Below are 17,874 nucleotides of genomic sequence, written 5' to 3'. Positions count from 1 at the left end.
ATTTGCACTTCCCATGTTTATCATGGGGATACACAAGTTGCACCCAGAGGATTGTGAATGCTGATTAATACCTTGTGAAAACGTTATAAGATTATTTGGAGAAAGTAACTGTGCCTTGCCAGTGTGCAGCAACAGATTTTTCTGCTGCCAGCCACAATAGGAAGTGATTTGTCTCCTTTCACCTCTCTGCTCCTCCTTCCTCCTACCTGGTCTCAGCAAATGCTCTCTTGCTCTTGGTTTTTAGCTGATAGAAAAATGACTTGCCAGACCTGGAGGCCAACAAGCACTTATCTTCCATTTTCCAAATTGCCCTCCAGTTACTGCCTCGTGCAAGGTCACAGAGGCAGAAAAAGGGTTCATGGGGTTTTGCAGGTCTCTATGACAGGATGTGTCATTTACCTCTAATTTGCACAGTGGTTTTTTGTGCTCTAGATGCCTAGCAATAGTTAAATTCTTACAATTTTTAAATAACCAATATTCTCTATAAAAAAACCCCAAACTGTAAAAGAATGTGATTCAGACATGACACGAACGTACTATTATATCAGGGGAATTTACCTCACAACCTTTTCTTATTCAGCCCTTTCTTTGGTCCTTCAGATCCTCTGCCATTTTTCCTTTAAAAAAAAACTTCTGCCCTTTATTTTGTGCTGAGATGTGGCTTCCTAAAGTTTAATTTTTGGGGAGAAATGCTCTTAGAAGTTTTCAAGATGTCTAATTTTATGAATTCATGAATGCAAATGGGTGCTGATATTCTTGTGCAGCAAGAACATCTCTGGATTTCTCTCAAGGTCCAGCAATGCATTCATCCCACAGCCACAGGATCATGTGATTGCCAACTTGCAATCCCTGCCCCAAGGATTTTACTGCTCTCCCACATGGAAAGAGAAACAGTAAGGGAAATGCAACACAACACTGATAAAAAGCTGAGAGGAAAAGTTTTCCTGTCCAGTATTTCATGGGCACCAGAGATAAATTGAAAGGAGGGAAACAGAAAGAGGGAGTCCACTAGGGCTGAGAGATTTACAGGTAATGTGCTGCAGCAGGTGAGACAGTGATGAAGCCAGAGAGAAAACTGCACAGATGGGCTGAGCTTCTCCAGAGCATGTGTGAACTGGAGCCTCTTTAGCAAATGAAAACACAGGAGATGAAAAAAATTGATAAGAAAACCCACCTGAGTGGGGCACCTCTGACTTAATAGAGGCTTGCTGCAGGGGAAAGCTTTGCTTTTGGGTTTTGGGACTTTTTGGAGTTGGGTGTGTGAAGGTGGCTGCTCTGACCCATGTCCAGGGCAGAGCACAGACCTTGCTCTGCCGTGTGTGACAGACCTTGCTCTCATGTGTGTGACTTCACCTGGGTGAATGAAATGCTGCTGTGAAAGATCTCTTGAAGCTGAATCTAGGCAGATGTTTTCTGTGCAGCAGAAAAATCCCTGCAGTGTTTTTTCAGTGCCCAGCTAATGAGGGAGAGAGTGTGTTTTATCTTTGTTACCATGGAAAGTTAACCACAATCCAAGCAGTGATTTATAGGTAATGAGTCCTGTCACACTTACAATTCATGCCTCACATGAAAGTCATCAGCATACCTACCACTGATCAGAAATCCAGGTATATTTCTCTGTGTTTTATTCACAGTCTAATGATCTGCCAAGGCAAAGCCTGGATTTAAAGCTGATTGCTATCAACATTTACATCTGTGAATGCATCTGGATGCCAAGGAACATTTAGGAAATCAGCTGTCAGATGATTGCAGCTGAGATGGTTCCATTGAGGGAGGTAGGAAGACCTGCAGGGGCTCAGGGGTCACTTGGAAAGAGTGAGGAGAAGAGGAGTAGAAAACAAAAAGTATAAAAGCATCTCTTTGGGACATTGGTGGCAGGACTGCTGGTGAACAGCAAATGTTTGCTGTGGCTCCACTTGCCTGCAGTGGGATGGGGTCAGAATTTCACATATGCAGTTGGTTTAGAGATAGTTTTGTCAAGAGAGGGAGTGAAATACCCATGGCCACACTGGAAACTTTGCCATTATTTGCTGAGGCTCAGATGGACCCCAGCCACTCAAGGGGAGGTGTTTCCATGCACAGGACACTGGCTCCAGCCTGGGCTTGGCTGGGGAACCCCCCTGCTGCCCTCTGTGGTGGAGCAAATGGAAATGAGCCATGGCAAGGTCCTGCTGGCTCCAGTGACCAGGCAAGGAAGGAGATGGAGCTGCTGTCTGTACATGTAATTAATTTCTGTTCTGCACTGTTCCAAAGGTACTCTTTGGAGACAGTCCTTCCTAGGAGCCAGGTTCTGCTGGCATATCTGGTATTTGAAATCCCATGAATTAGTGCATGTTCCTTTATTTAGTGCCCTGTCAGCACCTATCAAAGTCACTGAGAGTATTGTCATTTCAACAGAAGCAGAAACAAGTTTTGCTTTATATAATTTTATTTTTTTTACTGTATAAGACAGAGGACAGGCAAGGAATCTATCAGCAGAGTTGTGCTAACAGTTACTTTCCCTTCGTACCTGGGGCAAAAAAGGCAAAGCAAAGCAAGACAAGAAATGCATCATTTTCCCTTACACTTTTGCTTTAAAAATGTTGTGAACAGAATACATTTTTTGCACTTTGTGAAAAGTTGTCCCACATCTTAATTTAATTTTCACCGGCATGAACAATACATTTAACAAATGAAAACACATGCATATTTCCAAAATGCAGCAAGCTTTATTGTATTTATAAAATATAAAAAGGAAAATACTGTATTACAAGAGGAAAATGCAACAAAAAGAGAGTGAATTTTCCTTAATTTTCCGTTCTTATGATTATTTAGTTACATGCTTATTTAATGTTATGCTCCTTTTTTAAAGTCCCCTTAAATTTTAATGCAATAAAATGTAATTATAAAAATGTTTTTCTTCACTTTTCTTCTGCGATATGTACTGACTGTTCTCAACAGTTATCTAAGCATATGCACACTATGCAGTGAAGAGATTAATGTATTCTCCAAATAAGATGCATAACTTGAAAGGCACCAAGGAAAAATTTCTACTGAAAAATACCCCATCTGAACTATTTTTGACAGAAAATTTGATTGTAAACATTTTTCATGTTATGTGTCATGTTTCTACAGTAATCTGAAGATGTACTTGAAAAAAAAGAATCCAAATGAAAGCAAAACTCTGAATTTTTTCTAAAAAATAAAATGTTACAATGCCTCAGAATGGCAATGAATGAATGCCTCAGATTTCTTTAATGACATTTTCCATGGAAAAATTAAATCTCTTTCTGATTCATCATACCCACAGTGTAACACATACCATACAATTTGCCTAATAGAAAATACCACCTCTCCTTCAGCAAAGAAAATGCACTCACACAGAATCATATCCAATTAGAGTCCTGCAAGCTTTCTGATTTAAACCTGATGTAGCTACTGCATTCTTAAAAATTAAGGTCCTTTTTTCAGGAGAAATAATGTTCTTTTATGTTACCCTCCAAAGTGCTTTAAAGCCTTTTTAAATGATAAATTCCCAACCCTATTTTGTTTAAAGGTGACAAAAAGAAAAGCTCACTTAAAGAAATGGGGACTGATTTATTGTGAGGATCATTATCCATTAGCAGAATGTCAGATATTGCAGCAGGGTAACTCTACTGAGACTTCAGGGTTTCTTTTTTCCCCTACAGTTTATTAGTGAACATTTACACTGTTATTAATGGACATTTTATTTTCCATAGGAAAACGTAGACTTTATTTTTTGTGGGAGAAGAAAGAAGTGTCAGAAAACCAGGATGAAATGCTGGTTCAGACTGCCTCGAGGTCAGTTTGTGCTTGCATGAGCTGCTACGACGCCACTGTGAATTTTTTGTCAAGCACCTCAAGTTTGTGCTGCCAGGCACTGGAGCAGCGTGGCTGATGGCTGTGGGGGCATGGGCCAGGCAGGCTGCTCTCTCTGGCAGCACAAACACACATAGCTCAGAGTCAAGCTGAGCCAGAATGTTGCAAATGACATTTCTTTCTGAGATGTTTGCTGCAGAAAAAAAAAAAAAAATCACCATTTCAGCTTCTAACTTTGAGGCTGAAAGCATTGATGGAGTTTGCACTTCTCTTTTTCCTTCATCTTTCATGAGGAAAAAGAGGTAATGGAGGAGATGGAAAACTCAGAGGGTATAGCTGGGACTATGAGAAATTTGGGTTTACAAAGTGCAGTTGCCTAAACTGCAGTTTAGCTAATTGCATGGACAAGATCTAACCCATAAAAGGTATTTCAAGGCTGGCGGAGACCAATTCTGATCAGCCCTTGATTTTTTAAATACGACATTTGAAAGATGATGAAGGGTACAAGGAAATTGTTTAGGTTCTTTGGGAATTCACAGGCCATACTGCCCTGAAGAAACCCACAAATTATTCATCCAAGTGCTCAGCACTTTGCAGTATCATCCGCTCTGGAGGGTGTTTCATTGGGCAGTATGTGATCATTTAAGCTTGCAAGTTGGAAGAAAATGCATTGAATTCAAAAATACCAAGGGAAACCAGAAAAGTCAGAAGTCTGTGATGTGAAATACTTTGGCCTAATTGACTGATGCCTCAGTTTTGGGCTGTTTGTGCTATTTATTTGTTATTGTTGCTTATGTCTCTTTATTGAGGAAATTAATTAAAAGAAATCAATCAGCATTTATATTTTAGGCAGAAGCAATATGTTAAAAAAAAAAAAACCCAAGCCAAACCAAAACAACTGGAAAATGGCATTTTCAACTGAGTAAACTATAAAATATTACCTGTAAGACAGATGGAGGAAATTCTAAAACATTTTTGGCATTTCCTTAGCCTGAAAAAGTATAATTATATGGGAACTGGTCTCTCTTTTGGGCCTTGTCTGCAACACTTCTCCCCAGTGCATGAGCTGGAGGCAGAACTGAGAGGGAAAGGACAGGGAAAGCTGGGATGAGGCATGGGCTGAAGTTGCTGTGTGGATGTTGGTAATCCTGCCTGGATGTGGTCTGGAAAAGCAAACAGATGAGGCACTAGTCTCCTCTTCTGTAGCCTGTGTAGCTTATTGAAATTCTCTTTTGAGAAGGGTTTAAGAATCACATATCAGATAGAGCTGAAAAGGCAAGATTTTAAAATGACAATTCTTTTTTTCTAGTAGAACCTTGCCTTGTAATGCATCCTAGGAGACATGGTAGGAAAAAAGAAGGAAGAGTGGAGTGGAGTGGAGTGGTGTGGTGTGTGTTGAAACTTGATTGAAGAGTGAAAATGGAACTGACAAATGTGACAGGAGCTGAAGAAAATCTGGAACACAGAACCATTGGCAGCACACTGGGATCCCAGGGGGCAGAAGGCCAGAGGGAATATTAAAGCAGCATGATGTCAATTAGAAATGGGTTTATTGTGGGATAAGGATCCTTCCAAAACCATCATTAATGGGAACCTCTAAAATACTGAAGAGGGCAATAACATTCAAATATGGTGCTTTAGTTTGAGTGGGTATCCTGGGTAGAGGGAAATAATAACATTAATGATGATTGAAGTAATAACAGTAATCACAATAAATACGACCCTTTATCATTCTCACTATCTTTGTTTATGCTTCTCAGAAAATTTTGAGACGAAGTAAAAAAAAAGATTTTCAGACTTTGATTAAGAGGAAAATCTCATTGCATTTTCAGCAAACTGCTTCACAAATCTGAAGCTATGAAATAGCTTGAGTTTGCTGCAGAACATGCTGTACTTGAGGCCTCTGCTGTCCCCTGCATGACAAATTTGCATTGTACTCCACAGATAAACACCGTTATTAGTCTGAGCATTTAGGGGATGAGATGCAGTCAGTTTTGCTTCACGCCAAGTTTCAGTCAGTGTCTCATAGTTTCAGTAAATAGCTTCTTAATGTGATGTTAAATCCCTGCTTTTCTGCAAATCTCTCCTCTCTGGAACATGGCTGGCTTGGCAGCCCTGAATGAACACACAGGCCCATCAGTGGCACAGGCGATGGCTGCACCCCCTTGAACCTTTTCTGAGCAGTTGGCCTTGGATAAAAAGGCTTCTTCCAGCTCAGCAGCACTGGGAAGTCCAGTGGTTCTTTTGGAGCTGGAAATTCTTTCCTTGCCACTGCCAGTGGGGCCAGCCTGTGCAGCTGGCATTGCCTCTCCCTGCCCAGGGGTTGAGGTCAGGGCTCTGCTCTCCTGTGCTCTCCCACCTGAATCTGGGGCAGGTTGGTTAAAGTGTGCTCCCTCTCTTACAGTGCTGTTTCACTGCATTACTGCTCCAGACATCCACGCTGCTGCTGTGCTACCTCCTCTATGGGCTTTGCTCCCCCAGCAGGGGATCCAAGTGGGAATCAAGGCTGGGGTGGCTTCATGTTGTGCCATTGGCCTTCAGCACAGGCAAAATCAGAGTGCTCTGAAGAGCACAGAGCATCCTCCAAAGGGGAGGCAGCCAAGACAGGCCCCTTGGTCTGGGTGTGTGGGGTGTTTCTGTGCTGACACCAAAGACACTCTCCCTCTGTGACTCCTTCTCTCAGCAGCAGGATGGAGATGAAGATTTCCCTCAGCTGTCATGTCAGACAAGGGCATGGGCCCTGAGGTCACATTACCACCAGATATACTTCATTAACATCAGCTTCACCTTCCACCTCTTCTCACTTAGAACCTGTCACTTGGACCATGCAGCAAATAGACCTTTTGCTCTCCTATCACTCAAGCACTATATTCCTGTCAGGAAAAAAAAAAACCCTGATGCTGAACATCCTAGCAACTTTCAAGAAAATTGCTGCTGATTTTCACTCTCACTGAGACAGTTTTGAACAAGTGGTGATCACTTATTTCCTTGAAATATATTTCCTTGAAATTATTAGAGATGAAGTGCTAATGGAATATATTTGGAATGCAGAATGGGGGTGGAGAATCAAATTAATGTTCAGGAAAACCATTATGGATAGGGAACTAGTAAAATTCCTCCATGGAAAGGCCCAAGCGTGCACACTAAACACAGATCATGAGGTTAGCAGAGAACATCAAGTAACACCATCTTCACAAACATGGTTTGCAGATCTTTTGGTAATTTATCATCCTTCCAGTTCTAATGCCACGCTTTGACCCTGAATGCTTTGAGGAATAAGACAAATTTTTATTGATATAGTTTTATAGCAAGGAGATGAGGGCAAAGCAGGCCTAGGATAGCATTCTGCTCTGCTGGTTTTATGCTGCTGTGATTTCAGAACACATTGAAGTTCCAAAATTACAATGGGAGCAAAGCAGTCCCTCCAGATGAGGAGGGATAATTTATGAATCTGTATTGGTGGAACCCCTTCAGCAGGAAGCTGGCACAGATCTGTGCATTTATCTAACTTTATCCAATGAGCAAAAAGTGTCTCTTTATATCTTTGCATGATTCAGACCATTTACTCAGGATCAGCAGCATGTCTGGACTCTGCCTCCATTCCTTCACAGGAAAAATGCAGTTATGTAGCCTTTTGTACCACATCACACAATTCCATGATGTGAAAACATCTGAAAGAAGAGAAGAACTGCTCCTATTTTAACTTTTTTTGCCAAAATTCCTCTAGCAAAACCAAACCTTCAAAGCTCCAAACCTCTTTTCAGTAGGTAGGTTTGTAAAGCATGTAACAGAGGGACACCCAGCAAAAATACTTTCTAAAATGCATTCTACACCTATACTGATTGTGGCTGATCAGACATTGCAAGTCTGTGATCTTCATGCTCAAAACAGATTCTGAGAGCTGAACAAGAACTTCCTCTAGCCACCTTAGGGTTAATACCTGCCTATTTAGGAATTTAAAGTGTGTATATATTTCTCTGGAAATTAACTGTGATGCTAAAATATATAATAGATAACATATACATTAAGCACTGCAAGAGGTCCAAAAGAAATAAATAATAGATTTTTCGTCTTACTTATTCACTTTTTGCTGAAGTAAGCATCAGTCTCCTACCAAAAGAAGCATGAAATGTTCTGGTTTTATTTTGTGGGAAGGGATTGCAAATGTCCCTCAGCAAATGAATTCACAAACTTGCCATTGATTCCCAGTATGTACATAAAGAGAACTTAGAATTTCATTAAATCTCATCAGAACTTTGCTGTACATGAAGGCTGAATTATGAGTTTCCTTATAGTGACTTATGAGTTTCCCTAGTTTCTTTATATGACTGTAAAGCAGGAAACTGAAAGCTTGTTCTCTCATGTGCTTATTAGAGATGGACTGGGACCAAAGTGCTCTGCAACAAATGAAAAATGAAAAATACCTGGATGTGTTGTAAGAAATTAGCCAGTGCTGCACTGAAGAAAAATATTTAAAGAAAAAAATATGGTGTTTGTGATTGCTCCTTCAAGGTGTCTGTAGAAGTTTGCCCAACAGTGCAGGCTCCCTAACGCCTTCCATGACAGCACGGAGTCATGGAGTCAGAGAATGGTCTTGGTTGGAAGGAGCCTTAAAGATCACCTAGTTCCAAACTCCATGCCACAGGCAGGGAACCTTCCACTAGACCAGGTTGCTCAGAGCTCCAGCTGACCTGGCCTTGAACATGTCCAGGGATGGGGCATCCACAGCCTCTCTGGGCAGCCTGTGCCACTGCCTCACCATCCTCTGAGTAAACAATTTCTTCTTCACATCTAATCTAAATATCTGATCTTTTGGTTTAAAACTGTTACCCCTTTTTTTTACTAATACCTGGCCATATCAAAAGTAACTCTCCCTCTTTTCATATAGGCCCCTTTTGACAGCATCCCCAGGCAGGTATATTTTTGCCCCAGAATTAGGAGTGCTCCCTCTTTTCACACAAACTCCCCACTTTAGTATGAATTTAACTTGCATTATTTCTACATAAAGAACCAGACACTTTCCAAGAAAGCTGTCCTGGCTACAGGAGTCCCCTTCCACAAACAGACTGCTCCTGCAGGCGTTGCATGCTGTGCTCACAGCATGCCGTGGCGTGGGGTAGAAAGCAGGGGGTGGGCCAGGTCTGTTCCTGCCTGGTTCTGACCCTGTCCCCTGGGGCTGGGCCGGTGCTGAGTGCCTGAGAGGGTGAGCATGGAGCTGGGTGGTGCCTTGGTAATGGCAGCAGGTTGTGAGCGCTGGCAAGAGGGGTGCAGCTGGCTTTGCACAGAGCTGACAGCTATTGCTGCTGTACAGGGAGAGCCTGAGATCCCTGGGACACTGCTGTGGGGAGGGAGGGCTCCCAGAAGGGCACCTGCCAAGTCCTAACCCAGCCAAAGAGGTCCCACTCTTCTGATGTGTCCTCCCCCACTACTGTGATCTTTTGTCTCTGGGGTTGAGTCTGGGGGTGTCTCTTTTGTCTCTTCTGTTCTTCCTCTGGAAAAATCCTTTCCTCCCAAGGGGAAGTTCTCTGCCTATTTCTATTGTGGGGAGAGCCAGACCCTTCCCAGGGGTCTGAATCTAAAAGGAAAGATCAAAACACAGAACTGAGGTGAAAAAAGTTGGACTTTTGACAGATCTTTGCAAATAATGGGAAAAGTGAGGCAGAACAGGGAATCACCAAGACACAAGAGTATCCAGTGGAATAGTCAAGCAACAGGGGTAGAACAAAGGTACAGAATAGCACAGCTCAGCTGTAGAACAGTAATTATTTCCACTACAAGTTTTACCAATTATTAATGGGTCAACCCCCTCAAACAGCTGGACTCTCTTTTCCATCCAAGGCTGGATTCAGAGACAGGCATAAAATCTTTGGCTCAGGAAATTTCCACCGAGCAGGCTGAAATCCCCAGGGCTGCATGGCAGGGAAGGGATTGTTTGTTTTACCCAGTGCTTTCATACTGTTATCACTTTCACACCAAAGCACTTTATGCAGTGCTTTCACAGCTGTGAACCAACTTCTCCCCAACAAAGCATGCATGCAGGATGTGCAGATCCTCTCCTCCTCCCCAGCACAGGCTAATGAGCACACACAGGAGATGATTTGCATTACTTCTCATCCAGACTTTTTCTCATGTTGCCAAGGACCTGGGCCATTTTCTTCTAAAACCAGCAGCAACTCATGCCATGAAATGGTTGAGGAGAAAAGAAACAGAAAATGAAATCTGAGTTGAAACTCTTCCCTATTAGTGGTTTTCTTCTCTTACTTGGTTGCAAAAGACACCAAGGGAATCAGGCAGTGATACTGCCTGGCATTCTTGACAGGAGTCATGCAGAGACAAAATGCACACTACAACTCAAATCTGCTTTCCCACACCTTTCAGTATTCTTGGAATGAGCAGGTATTAAACTTAACTTGCAAAGACAACATTAAATCAGAGCTGGGGCAAAAGATGCAGGAAGATATCTGGTCTGGGAGAAACAAAGCCCAACAACCCAACCCCCCCAAAACAATAATAAGAGGGCCAAGAAGCTGCTCTTGGTACCAAAGATGCAATAATAAATTTTCAATAAACCATCTTGAACTAAGTTGAGAAAAGCCAAGAGTTATAGCCTGTGTGCTGGGTATTTGTGCTTCTGGAAAATAAGAATCTTTCTTTCCTAGAGCATCCTCTTGCTGCAGTTTTTCCCTGTGTCCTGTAGAGTGCAGAGTGGTGTTTTGAAATTGAGGCTTTATTAGTCTGAAAATAGGATAAAGTCTAAGCCTGCTTGAAATTCTCTTTAGTAAAAGCAAGGCAGGCAGGCTGCTCTGAGTTATGAAGGTGGCCTTTTAAAAATGGAAATAAACAGACAGAGAGAAGAGATGACTTTAATGAACAACTACCTGTGTCTTTTTGGGTCTCAAATTCCATTAGCAAATGGAGACTGAAAAACCAGAGCAGTTCTGTCAGCAGCAAGCCGTGACCCCCTCTGCACCTGAGCCTTCCCCAAACACATGTGATCTCACTGCAGAGAGAACCTGAAATAACAAGAGACTCCACCTGCAGTTCTCAGCTTAGCAACAGCCTCATAGTGGCTGTGGAAGCCTCTGGGAGAATCAGCCTCAGCTGAAGGGGCTCAGGAGTCAGGTCCAGGTGCCTGACTGTGCCCACCTTTGGTTTTGCTTTTGGCTGTGCATTCCAGGGGTCTCCAGATATTCCAAATGCCCCAGTTTGGGGAAATTGATGTTTGAAGCGAAGCACTAAGTACCATCTCCTTTCTAGTGTCCTGAACAGCACCATGGCACCTGCCAGAGACACTTATGTGACAGGAACTGTAACAATTTGAGGGACAGATGAAGTGTCCCTGGGTGTCCAGATGGGCAACCCTTGGGCATACGGTGGGGTAGTGGCTGAGGCACCCATCATTATCCTGTGGTACTGTTTGTAGGCACTGGAACAGGCTGCCCAGGGAAGTGGTCATGGCACCACACCTGCCAGAGTTCAAGAGGCATTTGGATAACACTCTAAGGTGTGGGGTGTGATTTTTGGGGTGGTCAGAGACAGGAGTTGGACTTCCATGATCATTGTGGATCAGCTCCAGCTCGAGATGGTCCATGATTCTGTGATTCTGTGTGATTTCTATCATTGCAGTACTGCTCAAGAAGCCATGAAGGGCACAGACGGAACCACAGGAGCCTGAAAACAAGGATAGTATTAGACTGCACCAGTATGGAGCCCTTTTTGCCATTAGGAAACAAACTGACATCCTTCATTTTATACCAGTACCATCCTGTTCCCAGAAAGTGGTTGTCTCAACTCACAGCATCCTCACTACCTCCTTTGCTGCTGTGAACAAATGAGCAAAGGAAAACCTGAAGGAGTCATCTGGGATCAGATTTTTTAACCATCTGAGCAGTTCACGAGATGTTGCACAGGAAGTGGAATGGTGCCAAATTGCACTAGGATCCTGTATGCCAGTGCTGACTCCGCTCTCATGTTCCCTCATTACCACCTCCAGATCCTGCAGCACAAAGTATGAAAATAGAGCCCATGAATTACCAAGGAGGATGGGGAAAAGGGCAGTCTGGATCCTACTGAGCAGCAGTTCTGTCTTTTGTCTGAAATGCCTGCCAATGGAGATGAAGTTAATTCAGACTTGCCAGCTAGCTGCAGGAGGCTCGGGGACCTCTTGCTTCCTCAGGGCCATGGCATGCAGAGCTGTACCTGTCACAGACACTGGATAAGACAGATCTTATATTATTCTTATAGCTTTAGGGCAACTGGAGGGAGAAGGAAGGGAGAAAATCGAATCAAACTCAGAAAAAGAACACAAACAAAAACTTCCCAAATGTCTTCTACTTGATAGGGACCAAAAGTGACATTGTGTGTTCTGGGAGCCGCTGTCAATTATTTATTAACACCTTGAACACAGAAGAGTAGCTGAGCATGTTGTGGTCCAGGGTTTCTCTGCGTGAGTATGACTGAAGTTTTTTGCAAATCAGGGCAGAGTGCAGAAGAGATACTCTTTGCTCTTGAGGGCATGCCTTTGCAATTCTGCATGTGGCACAATAATGGCAAGTTCCTTTTCCTGCTTCCCTCCCTGCCTCCTCCATGCAGTGACCATCTCTGAAACCCATACTGGACTTAACCTTTTGACTGCTGGAGGGAAAAGCTGCCCATCCTGATAACAGTGTCTTCCTCTCCCAGCAAGTCAGACCTCATGGATGGTGTCAAAAACTGAATCCCTTTCTGGAATGTGGCAGGGCTGTGCCTGTGCTTTCCAGTGAGCCCTCTCTTTGCTGAGAGCAGACAACACCTCAGTCTTGGTGGGTGCAGACACTTCTCTTTCTCTCCTTGCCTTTTAGGTCCTTCAGGAACAGCTGCCTTTCTAACTTCTAGCCTGAAGATCCATCAGCAGTGGTAAATAATGAGTCTGAGCTCTGTTAGTGGTGTCTGGGCAGTCCTGTGGCTAAACAACTGGTGCAAATAATTGACAGCTCCAAATCTCTGCTTCCCATTGCTTCCCACTTACTGGTGTAGATAACTTACACTGGAAGTCATTGCAAATGGCTGGCAAGTCATTAGATGACTTGCACTCTTAAGCCATTTACTTTGGTTTATGTTCTTGAGCATCTGACAATGATCGACATGCTTTGGTATGCTCAATGAGCTCATGATGGCCTCAGTGCTTCCTTCCATCATAAATATTTTGGCCTCCACATTTTTGCCTTTAAAGGCTGCTCCTGCCTATGCTGTAGTGTGGCTGCCCTTCATGCTGACTCTTCCCTACAGATATTCTGATTCCCTGCTTTAGGCTGCAAAGATTTCCAAAGCAGCTCCAGTGATTTCAGCAGGACAAAATGCAGTGCAGAACATGGGTCTCAGTACCCAAGCACTTTTTGAAAATAGTGCTCATTTTCTGTGGTCCTTCCTCGTTTTTGAAAATACTGCTTAAAATGCGCTTAAAAACACAAGAGGAAATGTCATACAATCCTAAAGAAAGGAGATTTTCATGTAAAGCTGATATAAAAGAGTAGATTTACAAATGCAGCACTATTAAATCACTTCTAGAATTAATAGTGGGCTTTTAATTTGAGAAGTCTGTGCTTGGAGGCATCCACATCACCACAGGAAGGAAAGGTGACATCATGCTGTGAGGTCAGAGAGCTCCATCTGAAAAAATGATTGAATTGTAATTTTGGTCAATTCCTACAAATCTTTGCCAGTTGAAATGGATTTGGAACCAAGGGATATCTTAATTGATGATTCCCCAAGATATTGGGATGGGCGGTGAACATCTAGGTAGTTTTTAGAACCCATAAATTATCGAGACAGTGATATATCAGCAACTGAATGAATAATGTAGAGATCAACATGGCTTATTTAAATTTAGCTTAACCTTTTCTTCCATGGGAGAGGGAAAGAAGAATAATTGCCTCAATTAAATTTTAATCTTGGATATGTTGATCTGTAACTGGGTTTGCCACAGACTAGGTTTCCCTTTCCCATATAGATGAGGCAAGGTATCTAAACTTGAAGTCTCCATACTAATATTGACTGTAACATGCCCAGAAATTCTGCAAGGTAGGCTTTTATGTGTAACAGTACACATATCAGCTAACCCAAGGGTATTAGTTTTGTGTTCCTATTTTCCAAAGCAGCATGTGCATAGAAAGGAGATTATAATGTATTTTCAATACAGCACATCAACAACACCCTCAAAAGAGAAAAAATGGGGAAAGAAGTCTCTTTATCTGAAAATTATTTTCATTCAGGTCTCTGCTGTACATGGTAAAGAGATAGCAGATGTCTTCCCTTGAATTATAACAGAAATTAATATAAAAAATGCAAATTTTGCAATTGACTGGAAGTAAGGGTATTTCCTGATGTTGCTTGAATTGACAAGAAGCAGATTCCTTTGTGGTCGGCCGAGCTGTCTGTGAGCATTAAAATTTCTTGCTCATTATTTTGTCCAAGTGTAAAAATGAAAACAGACCTCACAGTTTGCATATTATTCTTTAATTATTTTTGTCTTTTTTAAAGCTAAGTATCCCATATCTGTTGAACAACTCAAGGACTGAAAGCTTTTGTGCTGTAGCTGATGCTGCAGACTCAGTATTGCCAGCAGTGAAGTCCCTGAGCAAGAAATACCTTTGGGGTGGGAGAGGCTCTGCTGTGCCTTATCCTGTTCTTCTGTATTAGCAGGACTAAAGGCAAGTCTTACTGAAGCTGTAGAGGAATAAAAAGCTAGAAAACATATGCATGAGATTTATCCAAGATTTTAGGACTCGACTGGCAATTAAAAGATAAATTCTGAGATGACAGAGCTGGAGACTGGCAGCAAGTCACTTGGTTGGGCTGTGCTCTGGTTGAGCCAGTGGAAAAGGAAAGAGAAACAGGTTTCAAAAGAGGCTACAATGTGTGGCTACAAATTCTTCAGAGTATCAAAGGAGTTGTTTTGCTGATCATTTTATAAACAGGAGAATTGAAGCATGGCTCACCAAAGAATTCTGCATTCAAAACTGCTTGATTGAAAACTTCACATCTGCTCCTGTTTAGGTGTCAGCCTGTGTTTCTAAAATGAGGATGCCTCTGGGTGCAGGCTTGTTGCCTGGAGAAAGTGGTGCCTGGAAGAAAGCATTTAATGCATAGGTTTTGAAGCTGGGGTGCAAGCATGAACACCAAGCCAAAGCAGCTTCTCAATTATTTTTGTGCAGAACACAAAACCCCACTCAGCTATTAAGGGGAAATAAAAATTTGGTGTTGATAGAGACACTTGGAATGCATGTCTTCCTACATTTTATCAGAACAGTACTACACCTGTACCTCCAATTGCTCTTCTAACACAGAATCACTTACTCTTTTGGGGTTTTATTGCATCAACCAGCCTTTAAGAGTTACATCCCCCCTTTGAGGAAGCCATAGTTTATTAGCATCTATAGCACAAGGAATTTCTATTGATGCTAATAATATTGACAGGTAGAAGCATTTAGACTGTGCAGAGATGAGCCTTTATGGTATCTCACTTCATTAATCTCTGGTCTTGGCTGGGACTGCAAAGGTGACCAGAAAGGCTTGGCTGAAGACATACCTAGGATAAAAACATAAAGGTTTTTTTCCTTAGATGTCTGCCTTAAATACATGGTCATACTGTCACCCAAAGAACACTTCTCACATTTCAAAGGTATTGGGTAATTCTGTTCAAAGACAGTTAAAGGAAAAGTACTGTAGGATAAGGAGGGAAACATGAGAAGGAAGAAAGCAGACCTAAGTGGAAATTATAAAAGAAGCATTATTATGTAAGACCAGTAACAGATTTTCACTATAATTAAGATGGATTACTTTAATAATCCTTAAGGGCTTGATTCAGAACTGCATTACAAACCATTTATGTGGGACTCATTGCCTCTGTGAGGAAATTGCAGGTGTTTAGTTTAAATAAGAGAAGGCTAAATTCAGAGTTTTTATATTTCTTCAAGCAGCCTCCTTCAGTTTGGAGAGATTAGTGACTGCCTCAGATTTATGTGCTGAGGAGGGTGCCTGAGCCTTGATAGAACTCTTAGAGAGTAATTACCTTTTGCAGATTTTACACCTGAACATATATACAGGGCATGGCAATTTGGCTAGGGGAAAAAAACCACTCAAAACTTTTGTGCACAGAAGAGCTGCTGTTTGGATTAATGAACTGCAGAAATAACTTTCTCCCCTCCACAGATGTCACATGTGCCTTTAAAATAAACTCACTTCCCTTGATAACACACAAGTGTTGGAAAATACTGTGCTTTACAAGTGAGACCATGACTATCTGGGAAAGCAGAAGGCAATGTTTCCATTTTCACAAGAGCATCTGAATGTGAGAATGAGAAAAATGACAAAGAATGCTACAACTCAGAAGAGATATTTAGGGTTAGGGTATTTCAGTGTAATGTTATAATCTTTTGAACTTTTGTCTTAGTTTTATCTGAGCTCACAAGTATTAAGAAAATATCTTTGATTTTTTTTTTTTTTTTTTTGTGAGTGGGAGATGGTGGGATATCACCCCCTCTTCCAAATATTTGGAATCAGAATAATTTCAGAGCCTAAGAGTAAAGATTTCCCTGGTGAATATCTAGACCTTGTGAATGTGAAAGATAACATCTAGTTCTCAGCCAGGAAATGCATCCAGGTTACTGTCACAAACAAGCTGCTGTGGGGTTGGCTCTGTATGGGCAGTATAGAGCAAACACCTCCTGCACTATCCCCCTTGTGAAGAATCTGAGGAGAAAGCCCTGTTCTTGGAAAAGATGATGAGTGCCAGCTCATTGATCTGGGGCAGCAAAGACCATCTGTGGGACCATCTGTTCTGTAGGGGTTGATAAATCCTCAGGCTGGGATTTGGCAGATGCCAAAATGCCCACAATGTGGACTGGAACTAAGCAAAGCAGAACTGTGGGGGGGGCCACGACCAACTCCATGCCTTGTGATGGCCAGCCCCAAGGGATCTGGCTGGATGGCATTCCCAGCAAAGCCCAGGATGGAAACCTGACCACAGACACAAGAATATCTTTGTCCCTGTTTCCTTTTGCTTTTCTTGTTACTTAATAGTAGTGCTGCATTACAAGCTTTCAGTGAAACCTTTTGTGCTTCACTGTCTTGCTCGTTGGAGAGGTTGTGTGGGGAGAAGAATCAGAGCATTGCTTGTCAGTCTTGAGTTTTCTGTTCCTGGAATATTCACTGCTAGGCAACACAATCAAATCTTCGTTTAGTAGGATCTGACCAAGTCTGACAAAACAGAATTGATCATTCTCATTTGTGTATATTTATTGCTTTTGCTATTTATCAGATCATTATTTTCCTCCTAGTTGGCCAGAGCATGCTACAGACATGGTTTGATTCCTAACTACTGAGGTCAGTGAGAGTTAGGAGGCCAAATATTTTTATGAATCTGATCCTAAGCTGTATAGAGAATATATCTTCTTAATAACTTGCCTTTGTGATGTATTTAATTCTTAAAAAAAATGCCCTATCATTTTATTAGTTCTGCAGGAGCTCCATGCCTCATTTCTTTGAAGGGTTTGTTGATGCCCAAGAGCAAAAAACAGCCGCTTTATGTATGCAGAGAACTGACTTACAGGGGGAATGTGCAGAGGGCTGACCACTGAATATTGCTTCCCTTAACTGAATATAACTCCCCTTAAACCTTTTCAGTACCAAATCCAACCCCCCATCCCAGCTCACTGCACTGCAGACCCATGGCCACTCCAACCATCTGAGCAGCTGCTGGGGGTTGAAGTCTGCAGGGTTTCTCTTCAGTATTGGGGGTAGAAGGAGTGAGTAAGAACAGAGTTTGTGTAGCAGTTACACTGAATATTATTCAAGCATCTATTAATACGTGGCTTCCTCCATCAGCTTGTCTTTCATGAGTTTTTTCTCTTCTCCCCTTGAATCCAACTAACTGTAAGTTTCAAAGCCTGATAGCACATTCCTAGAGGAACTACACATTTGTTTTGAGCTTACTTTCTTCTAGTTTGATTTGAATCTCCTTAATTCTTGCACTAGAATATAGATGCCTTGCTCTGATACACCTGTTCAACATCCATG

The sequence above is a fragment of the Serinus canaria genome, chromosome 7 (assembly GCF_022539315.1).
Source record: "Serinus canaria isolate serCan28SL12 chromosome 7, serCan2020, whole genome shotgun sequence".
Classification (NCBI taxonomy): Eukaryota; Metazoa; Chordata; class Aves; order Passeriformes; family Fringillidae; genus Serinus; species Serinus canaria.
Note: the sequence above shows the minus strand (reverse complement) of the source record.